Genomic DNA, 12,864 nt, shown 5'->3' on the forward strand with positions numbered 1-12,864 from the left:
TCAGCAAACCTCAGGGCCTGCTGGCTGGTTGCGTGTGGGATTTCTTCCTCTGACATTGTCATGAGTGCCATAGCCCTTGGATTCTTTTAGGAAGGAGCCCTCAAGCCCCCCACTTCTCAAACTTGTGGAGCTCCCGAAGGCTACATCTGCAGACTGCTGCCGAGGCCACTGGAGAAGTGAAAATCGTGTCTGGACAGCGCGTTGTCTTGGCATTTGGTGTCAAAGCCTCCTGGCTGACCTGCCCGTTTGATCGCGTTGGCTATTCTATCTCAGCCAGTTGTTTGGACTCGCTGTTGAGAAGCATGCGTTCAAGAGCTTGGCTCTGGAGTCAAATAGAACATGGAAACCCGTCTCTCTCCTGTGCAGGTGTGACCTTGGACAAGGTACTGACCAACCTCAAGGGGCTTCAGGTTTTCCAGATCCCGAAGCATCTACCTTCAGTGCATGGAACAAGCACTCACTCGATGAAAACTCTTATTATTACGATTATTTTCATGAATCTGACTTCACCAAATTGAGCCCCTGGCCGTTAAATCTGACACTTATGCCTGGTTTTGCCCCTTTGAAGACGGCATCACTAGCTTTTTTTAGGCCAGGTCTGCAAGGCCCAGTTTTAGTGGAAACATCAGTGGGTTGCCACGAAGATGTCATCTTTTGATTCACACAGGGACTATTCACATTTTGAAGGGGGTAGCTGCTCCTCAGCAAAGGGACACTTGCCAAGCTTCGAAAGAGCTATAAACTTGCTGAATCGTGGAAAGGCAGTCTTGGACACAGAGCTCCCAACAAACCTGACTCTGCTAGTAATTAATTCGAATGCTTCCAGATCTTCCCATTATGTCCTCCCTGCTGTATTCCCATGGGGGAGTTCATCAGGCCGTGGCTACGGTTCGGGTAATTGCATTCAGTCCTCGTTCTTATCACGTGGGCCACATTTGAGTGGAGGGCCGTTATTTTTTGTCTCCAGGTATCTGTTTTGTTTGTTTTCTTCCTCGGCTCAGCATCAGTGTGGGTGTTTGCACGGCAAGCAGGAGTGTGTAAATAAATCAGAAAGGAGTACATAAATAAATGCACTCAATGGAGAATCATGACAATATTTATTCATGAGCCATCGCCGAGTCTATATAACAATTTATAAGAGAACAAATGTCATTTCACTTACTTAGCTGTTCAAGAATTCTGATATTTCCTGTTTTATATGAACAGTAAAAGGAACGGGTTAGGAAAACTAAACCCAGAATATGACAGTGTTAGAAGAAACAGAAATTGTTAAATAACTGTGGGAGTCACATTTCACTTTGCTTCCCACATGGTGTTTTAGAGAGATCCCACCCTGATCTACCTGCTGAGTAGAACTGTGTTCTTAACCTAAGGCTTTGAGGTTTGCCAAGGCTGGGGGCCGGGGGCCAGAAACCGGCCAGGAGTCCGGGAGCCAGCGCTAAGCCGGAGACAGCCCTTGTCAGATTCTGACCAAGAGCTGAGTCGCTTGGATGCAATTCTGAGTGAGTGACACTTTATCGAGTGTTTGATAAATCATGCTTAACTAACAGCATATTGGCTAGAGGGAAGAGGGGAGGGAAGCAGAGGAATTCCAGAAGGAAACAAAGTGAGTTCCATATAGCTCCAAAGGACCTCCGTCTGACGGTCTGTGGGACACTCTAACCAGTGCCCTGCACCCTGACAAGTGTCTGGCAGCCTGTCTTCCATCTCTGGGACTTAGGGCATGAGGAGGACTCAAGGGGCTGGGGCTTAGGGCTTTAGGTTTGCAATGGTGTTAGGGGTTGAATTATGTCCCCTAAAAAGATTTTTTGGCATCTTAGACCTAACCGCCAGTATCTCACAATACGACTTTATTTGGAGGTAAGGTCTTGACGAAGGTAATTAAGTAAGAAGTGCAATGTTTGGGGGAATGGACATGCTTGAAGCTCTTACTCGAGGGGGCGGGGGGCATGAGCAATATAAGTAACCTTAACACTTGTACCCCCATAATATGCTAAAATAAAATTTAAAAAAGAAAAAAAATGAGGTCTAATCCAGCATGACAGGTATCCTTATAGAAAGAGGACATTTGGACACAGTCATGCACAAAGGGAGAACACCACGTTGAGGTAAAGGCTGAAAAGTACAGTTGTATGGTGTGATTCATTGAGGAAATGACACAGTTGCACCGGGTAACCTATGTGTAGACAGCACTTTGTCTTCACCACCACTGGCTGCAGTAGGTCTCGTTGGGCCCTTTCTGTGAGGGAACTGAGGCTCCAAGAGGTAGGGACTTGTACAAGGTGCCAGAGTTCAGGTTCACGACTCTTGACTTGCTGGATCTTTGCTCTTCCCGTACACTGGAGGGTGAGGGGCCCAGGGCTGGGCTGGGATTGCCTGGAGAGTTTTGAAAGTATGAATGGCTGGATTCCACCTCCTGCCCCCACTCACAGGGGTTGAATTAATTGGTCTGGGACAGTGCATGGGGATTTTTCAAATCTTCCAGGTTGGAACCCACCACAATAGGAAAACCATCGAAGTATTTTAGGTGGATGGTGGCCTTGAAAAGTTAGCTTATTGAGAGGTGCTCACAGAGGTTTGTGACAATCTGCTAGGAAGTGGTGCCTCGAATTCAGATTGCTGGGCCATGCCCAGGTACACCAGATCAGAATGTCCCAGCATAGAGTCCAGGAATCTGTATTTTACAAAAGGTCCAGAGGTCATCAGAGGATCATACAGGTTTGAGAACTGGATCTAGTCTGTCTACCACCTGCAGAGTGTGCTCTGGAGGGATTCTAGGCAGCAAAGGACTCTGTTGTCTTCCCTTAAAGCTTTTGTTGTAACACTGCATCCAAGGAACATGGTTCTCTGCTTACCTCAAAGATTCAGAAGGTAAATATTACAGCGCCATACTTTGAAAGGCCCGAAGACTCAAAGACAGAGTAAATACTCCTTCCCTGAGCAACTGGGCACAACTCCTAGCCACCCAGGAGCCCTGATTTGGAATTCGGCAGAGTTTTATAGAAGCCCCCAAATGGCAGCAGTTTCCCACCCCACAGATCCACAGAATATGGCTTTTTAAATATCTTCTGGCTGAGTTCTTCATTCAGCAAATGAAAAATGTGAAGCCCACAGGTGTGGCCACCCAACTAATCGCTGCAAAGGGCAGGTCAAGGATAGAAGAATCTTAGTGCCAGCTGTTGTGCTCCTCTCATTGTCCCTCTGTGTTTCTGAGCCTGCACTCATCTGGCTGCAGCACACTGGCCACCTCTCTGAAAGATCTGTGCTCTGCATTGGCCCTTCCTGCAGGGGTCACCGGGATGTGGTGACGAGCAAGGCTATTCTTGGCCAAACCCTATGCTGGGACCTGGGGGAGTGTGCCCAATAAAAGCAAGGACGCACCCCACTCTGCATACATGGCTTAGAGCAAAGGGAGCCCAGTTTCTGTTCAGCACGTTCTGTAGAATGAATGGCACGGCCTTTTCTGGCAGGTTGCACATACCACCCTTGGGAACTCCAAATTCTGCATCCTGTAGACCTCTGCATATCATCTTGCTTACATTAGAGACTCCCTTGTCCTGGGTGGGTCATCATTCTGTAAGGAAAAGGGACCCAGAGAGACAGCGTGACGTGATGGACTGAGCACGGCACTGAGCGTGGAAGCTGCGGTCTGCGTATCTCCCCTTCTTCACTGCACTGGGTAAACCCACCAGGCTCACTGGGCTTCTGTTTTCTCATCTTTAATAATATCCATTTTTGGAGTAAAGAGTGAAGAGTAAATGAGATGGTGAGCATTAAAAGCACTTTAAAGTTTTATAAAATATAAGTTATTATTTTTTTGCCAGTCTGCATTAGGTTGATAAGGTAAGTTATGGTGGGGTACCAACTTTGGTTTGTACCTATAAGAACAGTTAAATACTGTTTGTAGGTCTGTTTTTTTTTTGCCAGCCTTTAAATAATTTCATAATGTAATGCCCTATACAGTGAGTTAAGTTGATTAGCTCTCTGCTCTCCTGGAGCTTAAAAGCCAAGACAGAAACTATTAGCAGTGACAAAGGGGACTGGGCCATTGGCCAGAGCAGGTCCATCAATAAATCAGTCTTTACATCTTGCCCAAGCACTGTGGGAAGCTGGGGTGGAGCCATGGGACCTGTACCCTGCCAGTGTTCCAGACATCTGGCCCTAGGTACCTGTCGTGGCAAATTTATGCTGAGTTGACTATGTTAATCTTTGGACGCATCAGATGTTTAAGATCATATCGATTACTAATATATAACAATCATGCATTGGAATATTGGGCAATCATAAATTAGGCTGTTGAATATTGAAAGACATGGAAATATATTTATGATAACTGTTTTGGGTGCAGAAAGCAAGTTGCAACATGGGTTTGTATGTATCAAATGTTAAGAGTGAATATCTGGTGGCAGCAGTAAGATATTTTTATTTTAATATTTGTATCTGTTGGTAGTTTTTAAGGAAACGCTAATTCTGCCTGATGAATGTGGCTTCACAGAAGAGGTAACATTGGAGTTGGGTCTTGATGGATGTGTAGGAGTTTGAAAAGGTAGAAGGGCCATCCAGAAGAAGGGAGTAGCATTTGTGGAGGCGTGGAGTAATGAAAGCCCATGCTCTGTTCCCGAGCTGGCTGGCAGCTCGGGCTGGATTACATTCCGATGGTTGCCTAGTTAGTAACGCAGTGTAACGTATTGGTTGAGAGTGGGATGTTTGACCTACACAACCTGAATTTGAGTCTTGGCTTTCTCATTCTAACTGTGTGGCCTTTGGCAAGTCAGTTGACCTCACCTACTCTAAGTGCCTTCATCTGTAAAATATACATAATAATAGCATCTAGGTAGGGGGAAGATTAAAAATGAGTTAACACATGTGAAGCAATTAGACCAGTCAGTCACCTGGAGCTTAGTGAGTGCTTAGTAGATGCCAGTGGTGGAGTCATTTCGTCTAGCATATCTCATCGCTGTATCAGACATTCTTTTGGACCCAGCAGAAATGCACACAGCTTTGTTCTCTGGGAGTTGAAGAAGAGAGAAAAATGTTGGGTAGGGAGTGATGGAGGACAGAGGCTCCATGGGATTGTTTGAAATTATGCAGACAGAAGGAATATTAATAGAAGGCATTGCCATGGGAAGGGTAGGTCCAAATGAGAGCAATTCTGCTGGGTTCAGGGTTTGAAGCCAGTTCTGGCTGGAGCAGAGGGAAGACCTGGGGAGAGTTGGGAAACAATGTTGGGTGTGTTCACTGAAGCTCTATTATGGAGGGTCTGTGGGCCAGGTGGTAGCTGTCTCACCCATAAAAAGGGACAGGGAATTAAAATGTGATTTTATGGGTGCTGCGTGCTTGGTGGAAATGTTGGAACATAAGGGGTCTGGCCTCTGCCATGTTTTCTAAAGCCATGGGGCCATATTTCCTGTGGACCTTGCCTGTAGCCACTCTGATCTGGAAATATTCTGAACCTCCACCTGGCCATAGTCACGGTAATAAGCCCTGGTCTCTGTGCCTGGAAAGAACCATGGTAGAGTTTCCTTCTGAGCACTGGTTTCTGGGCTGGGGAAAGCAGGTGAGTATCTGTGAACATCTCCCCTCATTCGGTGAATAAACAGGATGATAGCTGATGATGGAGGCAGCTGTGAATGTGCTGAGGCCACAGTGAAGTATAATGCTACCTTGTTTTTAAAACATTGTTTGCCTTCTTACTTTTGTTTAATTTACTTTTTTGCTACCACATTATATATTTAAAGTTAAAAAATATGATTGAGATATATACCTAGCTGGGTTTCTAGCGGAACTACTCTATCTCTGAGCAGCACGTGCAAGCATTCCAAATCCTAATTTTCATGCCTGTAGATAGAGTGAAACTGGTTATTACTGTGTATGTACATGGCTTGGCCTTGGGTTGGATTTCCCAAGGAAAAGACTCTGAGAGTAGCATTCAAATTCAACTAGTTTATTTAGGAAGGGATCCCAAGGATCTCTGGTGGGGCAGAGGGAAGTGAGACAGGCAAGGGGAGGAAGCCAGCCAAGGGTGTGTCACTGAGTAAGTCAGTTCTGTGAGCAACAGGGGATCAGCCCGCTGGGGGGACCCTGGGAGCCTGCAGACAGTGCACTGCAGGTTTGGCCGCCACAAGAGTTGAGGATACGGGGAGCGTTTATCTACTAACTGTTGTCCACTGTACGTTGAGGGTTGCTTCTGGGGAAATTAACTCCCCAGCATGCCTGGCCTTCTCTGCATAATGGACTGAGCCTGATCTGTGGCCAGAGAAAGCCCTGGACGAGGAAGAGTGAACACCAAGGAAAAGTGGGCCAAACACCCACTACCTCATGTCACGTGGAGAGCACACCAGGGAAGTGATGGTGAGGAACTAGGTGCTTTCCTCTGAGGACCAGGAGCAAGGCAAGGGTGTCCACTCTCACCATTCTTATTTGACATCATACTGGAAGCCATAGGCAATGCTATGAGACCAGAAAAGGAAATAAAATATATAAAGATTGGAAAGGAAGAAATGAACTGTTTTTGTCCACAGATGACATGATTGCCTGTAGAAAAACTGAAAGAATCATCAAATTCTTCTGAAACTAATAAGGGATTATAGCAAGGTTGCAGGATACAAAGATACCAAAAGTTAACCCTTTGCACTCTCTTGCTTTCTTCTCGATTCCTTTATTCTACTCGGGATTTAATTTTTTAAATACCCCAGATTTTACAAAATGCAGCAATAAAATAAAAAACTGGAGTTTCTTTTTATACAAACTTATTTATTTGGATTTTTTTATATTTCAAATTATTGATATATTCAAAGAGTAATTTTAATCTTTATAAGTTTTGCTAACCGTGTCGAGTAACACTTGACATCCGAGTGCAAAGGGTTAATTGTATACCAATGACAGACAACTGGAATGGTATAATTCAAATATGAATTATATATAATTCGAATTATATTATAATTATCATATTATAATATGAATTATATATAATATATATTATATGTATAATATATATAATATATATCTGAAAACTACAAGATTTCAGAACTTTCAAAACTACTATACTATATATATATATATATATATATATATATATGAAAACTACAAGATTCTGATGAAAGAAATACAAGAAGAACTAAATGGATTTTCCATATTTGTGAATAGGAGATGGTAATATCATTAAGGCATCAGTTCTTCCCAACTTGTTCTGTGTATTCAATGCAATCCTAATAAAAATATCAGCAAGTTATTTTGTGGACATAAACAAAGTGTTTCAAAAGTTTATGTTGGAAGGTAAAAAGCCCAGAATAGCCAACACAATATGAAGAAGAACAAAGTCAAAGGACTGACACTGTAAGACTTCACACTTGCTATAAAGCTACAGTAATCAAGGCAGTGTGGTATTGATGAAAGATTAGACAAACAGGTTAATGAAATAGTATTCAGAGCCCCAAGTTTGGTGGCAACCAAGATGTCCTTCAATAGGTGTATGGATAAGCAGACTATGGTACAACCATACAATGGAATATTATTCAGTGATAAGAAGAAATGAGCTATCAAGCTGCAAAAAGACATTTAGGAACATTTCATGCCTATTTTTGAGTGAAAGAAGCCAATCTGGAAGGGCTAAAGACTGTGCAATTCCAAGTATGTGACATTCTGGAAAGGCAAAGCTGTAGAGACAGTAAAAAGATTAGTGGTTGCTTGGAGTTCCAGGGAAAGGGAAGAAGAGAGGGATAAATAGGAAGACAGAGGATTTTGAGGGTCGTGAAGCTAGGCTGTATGATACTGTAAAGGTGGACACATGACATTATGCATTTGTCAAAACCTGTAGAATGTAGAACTTCAAGAGTGAACCCTAATGTAAACTATGGACCTTAATTAATAATAATGTATCAATTGTTAATAATTGGTTCATCAATTGTCGCAAATGTGTCTCACCAATGCAAGATGTTAATAATAGGGGAAACTAGGGTTGGGGAGAACATTTTGGAACTTTGTCCATTCTATTCAGTGTTTCTATAAACCTTAAAACTACTCTAAAAATAAGGTGTATTGATAAATGAAACAAAATACACCATTATGAAGATTGGAGTTTTAAAAAATTAACATTTGTATTTGTCTTACAAAATAAATTAGAACGGAGTCCATGATTTGACCATCAAAAAAAGAAATTGGCCCAGTGTGAAAGATGAAAGGGTGACATCACAGAAATAAAAAATACTATGTTTGGGGATGTGCATGGCATAGTGGAAGATCAGGGGGGCAGGGGGCAGTCACTCTGTGTTTGAGCCCCATCCCAGCCTGTCTCTGAGAAGCGGAGCCTCAGACTTCATGTCTGCAAGTGGGGTTGTTGTGAAGGTGAAGAGAGACGAAGTCTGCAAAGTGATTAGACAACACACAGCGCCCGGGGCTCAGTTCCTTGCCCTGCCTCCAAACCTTTCCTGGTGCTGAACTGAATGTTTCTCTTTGATTCCGTCAATAGTTGCGCCATCTTTGGCTTGTGTTCCGTGGCTGGGCTGCCAACCGATGACAGGCAGCTACCGTGGCAGGTCACAACAAGGTGGTAATTGACCTTGCTACCCCGAGGACATCTGTTCAGCCTCTACTAGAAGCCAAGGGCTCCCTGATGTGGGGTCTCAGTTTCACACCACCGCACCCTGAACATTTTTATGGGCTGGCAAAAGGCGTTTCACACTTCAGATGGGCCTCTGGAGGACACTTTGCTTTCTTCAAGGAGAATTGGGAATTCCCAGATGATTGCAAAGTTCTGTGCTCTCTCATTTTAGCACCTCAGATAGATTCTCCCACCCATGCAAACACAGTCGTAGCTGGAGGAAACATCAGTTGGTGACAGGAGGTGAACTGTCACTGTATTGGGCAGTGCAGATGTAGAACATTTCCATCATTGCAGAAAGTCCTGTTGGACAGAACGGAGAGAGAATATTCTGTTTCTCTCCCTAGCCACCCTTTATGTCCTACATGCATCTCCTGTTTGCTGTTCATGCGTCCACCACCCCAGTTCTGACCCTTGATGCTTTAATTTCCTGGTAAATTGATAGAGTTGTCTTTCAGCAAGTCTGGCATAACACTGTACCTCTGGCTTGTAAAGTGGCAGGGCTGCTTCTCTGCTATGTACTCAAGTCCTCACCAGGACCCTTGCCTGCCTGTGTCACCTCATGTTCTCTATTCTCCAAGATGTGTCCAGGAGCACAGGGGGTGCACATCTGCATTGCCCAACCTCACTTCCTCTTGGAATAGCTGTTCCTTTAAGGACAGTGCCCTGGAGCCTTCATCTGTATCCGCCAGCCCAGTGCCTTGCTGAGCAATACATATTTGGTGAACTGTAAGACCCTCTTTCCAAGATGCAATGTCCAAAGTCACTTGTCCAAAAATTTCTTTCCTAAACCACCAGAGGAATGAGCCAGCGCACTTGCACTCACTCCAGGTGGGGAGAGGGCAGAGTGTCTGCCTCATGCATGGATTCTCTCTTTGCATCAGTCTCTTATCTCCGTGCCTCACTGCGCCACACCGGCTGCCTGTCCCCTACCGCAGACTACAGCGATTGGACGGTGTAGCAGAAACTCTTCGTGCTTAGCTCGTATCTTGCAGGTCTTATTATTTAAGTGTATATTGGTCATACCTCCCAACTGCCTGAACCTGAATCTCTTTGCCCGAGGGTTTGGGGAGGTTCTCCAATGCCTAGGAGGCCCACACTGCCTGCAGACCAGACGCCCCAGGAGAATTGACACCCCTGGGAAAAGTCCTCATCCAAGAACTGCTGAGAATCAGTGTGTAAATACCAAGCAGTCCCCTCACTCGCTGTGTGGCAAGGCTCTGAGCTATGTGCTTTCTATGGTTTACTCAAGGCCCCCAGTGGGATTAAACTTCAGTTGCCCACAGCGATAACTGGCTTAATAATGAGCCCTTTGGTGGCTCCCTTCCTCCCTCTCCCCTTCTCCTCCCATAAACTACTTGCCTTAAATCTTTGTCTTGAGTTCTGCCTCCAGGGAACCCAAATCCAGATTGAGTGACTACCAAGTAATCTTCCTTTCTGACATTCTGGCTCCTTTGATGTTAACATCCTTTGATTTGCTCTGGTTGGTGTTTTGTCTACACAGTTTACCACCTGTGAGGCATATGTCCCTAAGCTCTTAGCTGAAATGATTGTCTTCTTCGTGTCCAAAGACTAAACCTTGTAAATGGCATGAACTACAGATGACGCCAGCAGGATGAGGAACATGCCTCAAGAGCATGAGCACCATTGGACGTCTCTAGGAGTTCTGGAAAAATGGTACAGAGAAGTTTTTGACTGCAACAGCTTTACCTTAAGCTGGAGATTATTGAGAGTTACCAGCTCTGCAATTTATAAGGAATTAATTCATAGCTGGGAAGTTTATACATGAAAAATGGAAAGTACTTTTTAATGTGAAATTTCATTTTGCTCTGTAGTTGGGTAAAAAGAGCATTTAATTAAATAGAATTTGGTAGAAGAGATCAAAGTTGCCTTGTGAAATTACTTTTACAAATTTATTTCTGTACATTTGCTCCTACTTTTCTTTCCTTAATTCCTGCTCTCCTGTCCTCTTTTCATTCTTCTTTCTCCTTTTCTCTCTGTCTCTCTTTTTACCATGATTATTTGTGCTATTGTATTTAGAAAATGTTAAGGTATTTTCTTTTTTAAACAAACATACAGATAACTTGATTTAGTTATTTAGCATTTGAACTCATTAGAAGTTTCTGAACACACACACACACAAAAGGACAATGTGGTGGCACTTGGGCTGATGTCTCTCCTCCACTCTCAAGCCCTCTCAAGCCCACACTCCAGGGAGCCATTGCAATTGATGGGGATTAGCACAGGAGGGGAAACTCTTATGATTTAATGTAGATTATTAGATTGGGGAGACCAATTTAGTCAGACGCTTGATAGGCTGTTCTCATTTGTTGTTTGTTAGGAGAACGAGGCTGAAAGCTTCAGAACAAAGAGGGTTCTCGGACCAGTTCTCCTTGAGTTCTATGGGTTGTGAGTCAGTCGTGGGTATGGGCTGTGCTCAGTTTCTCATCAGCTTGAGAGAATGCCAAGAAAGAATAGAACCACAAGCTGGGTTTTCCTGTCACCTCTGTCCAAGTCCCAATGGCAGTTGAACTTAGACCTTTCACAACATGGACAGATGGGATACTGGCCCTTTCTCTCCTCCAATGAACTTTGTACATATTAATGCCACTCACTTTCCCCATAGTCCAGTCCCCTTGCTCATTGAAATTACTCTTTCTTGGATGTTTTGACATTTGGCTGTCTGCGACGTTGGTCAATGGCCCACGTCCAGGGCTGGCCTCCATAGAATCTCTTAAGGGGACGGCAGAGAAGAGTTATTTCCCCACGTTCACACCTTGCCGTGGTCTTCCCCGGTACCCTGGGATGGGCTCTGCCAGCCTCATCTGTAGGGATCATTAGCCCTTTGGACTTTTATAATAGATTTCCTGGGAGACCCAAGTGTGGGGGTCATTCCCCCTCCTGTACAGTTTCCCAGAGTTCAAGCTGATTGTTGCTATTTCCTCTCTCTATCCCATATGCTCACCACTGGGTAAAAGTATCGTGGCCAACCTGTGGGACTTAACTGCTTTTCTGTAAGTCTGGGTGTGTGATGAAATAAGACCTCATCCCTCCTGCTCCCAGACCGCCTCCCTCCCTGGCGCTCCTCTGGTCCTATGTCCTGGCTGGAGAATCAACTGGCAGAGCCTCTCCAGCGTTTGCTGTGCAACCTAAGTTAAGTGATTAAGCTTTTCATGAACCCTTATGTGAGCAAACAGGACTGGTAACATTTGCCACTCCCAGCCTCCCCTAAAATTCCTTTCCTGGAGTGTTTGCCAGTGTCTTTTATACTGTTGACATGTGGGCTGGAGGTTTGGCTTAGTGCAGCTCTCTTCTGTTACCCTTTGAGGTTTCATTCAGGAAAGGCTTCTTGTTTGATTGCTCATTTGCCTCAGTTTCTCCCAGGTGATTGATTTGAGGCAGGCTGAACACAGTAACATCCAGAGGCTCCATGGGCTTAAATATGTAAACACAGAATGTATAGAAAAATGTCTTCATCTGTGACTCCTTCATGTTCTAGTGATAGAGAGCATGGCTTCAGGGAATATTATCCTTTGTGCCATCAATGCATCTCAAAGGAAATGGTGCCCCATAAGACCCTGGGTGTCATGAGTGGGATTCTAGAAACAGAGGCGAGGATTCAGGAGCATGTTCTTCATGGAGGGAAAGCTCTCAGGAGAAACCTGTGCAAGGGGGAGCAGCAGGAGGGGGCAAGAAGGGGCTGCAGAAGGAGAATGTAGTGTCAGGCAGGGCAGGGCTCAGCTGCAGCCTCATCCGTTGTGGGGAGGGTGGGTTCTGTAGCATAAATCACACCCAGAGTTGCCCTTCTTGGGTCAAGGACCTAAGTAAGCTTCTGTGCTAATACCAGTCAGCCACTGAATGCCCAGGGCCCTATTAGCATAGGGCAGGTCTGCAGAGAGCAGGGAGATGGTGGTGCCAGCTGCTAAGAGAGACCTGGCCTGGCACCAATGGCAACAACCATCCCAGACCTTGCTCAGGACAAAGGAAACTGAGACCGATTAAAGGCTGCTCTGAGAAGGTACTTAGTGAAGAGCTTCTATATCCATCTTCCCACTTAATTCTTAAAACAACCCATAAAGACATTATTAATTTTCCTGATTTTCAAGTGAAGACGCTGAGCTTTGGTGGGATTTAGGAGCTTCTGCACATCTAAGAATTAGTAAACAAAAGAGTTGGGATTTGAACCCAGATTCCTCTTGCTTTGTTTCTGTCCACCAAGCTGAGTCTGCATTAAATCTCACCGCTGCCTGAGACACAGATCCCTG

General features: G+C 44.6%; 1 protein-coding gene across 1 annotated transcript in view; it reads left to right on the forward strand.

Annotated features, from left to right (window-relative positions):
* Positions 1-12,864, forward strand: part of SLC24A3 (solute carrier family 24 member 3) — a 467,208-nt gene that overhangs the window by 116,542 nt on the left and 337,802 nt on the right. The gene's annotated exons all lie outside the window — the stretch shown is intronic.

Source organism: Microcebus murinus, chromosome 16 (assembly GCF_040939455.1).
Source record: "Microcebus murinus isolate Inina chromosome 16, M.murinus_Inina_mat1.0, whole genome shotgun sequence".
In the NCBI taxonomy this organism is placed as follows: domain Eukaryota; kingdom Metazoa; phylum Chordata; class Mammalia; order Primates; family Cheirogaleidae; genus Microcebus; species Microcebus murinus.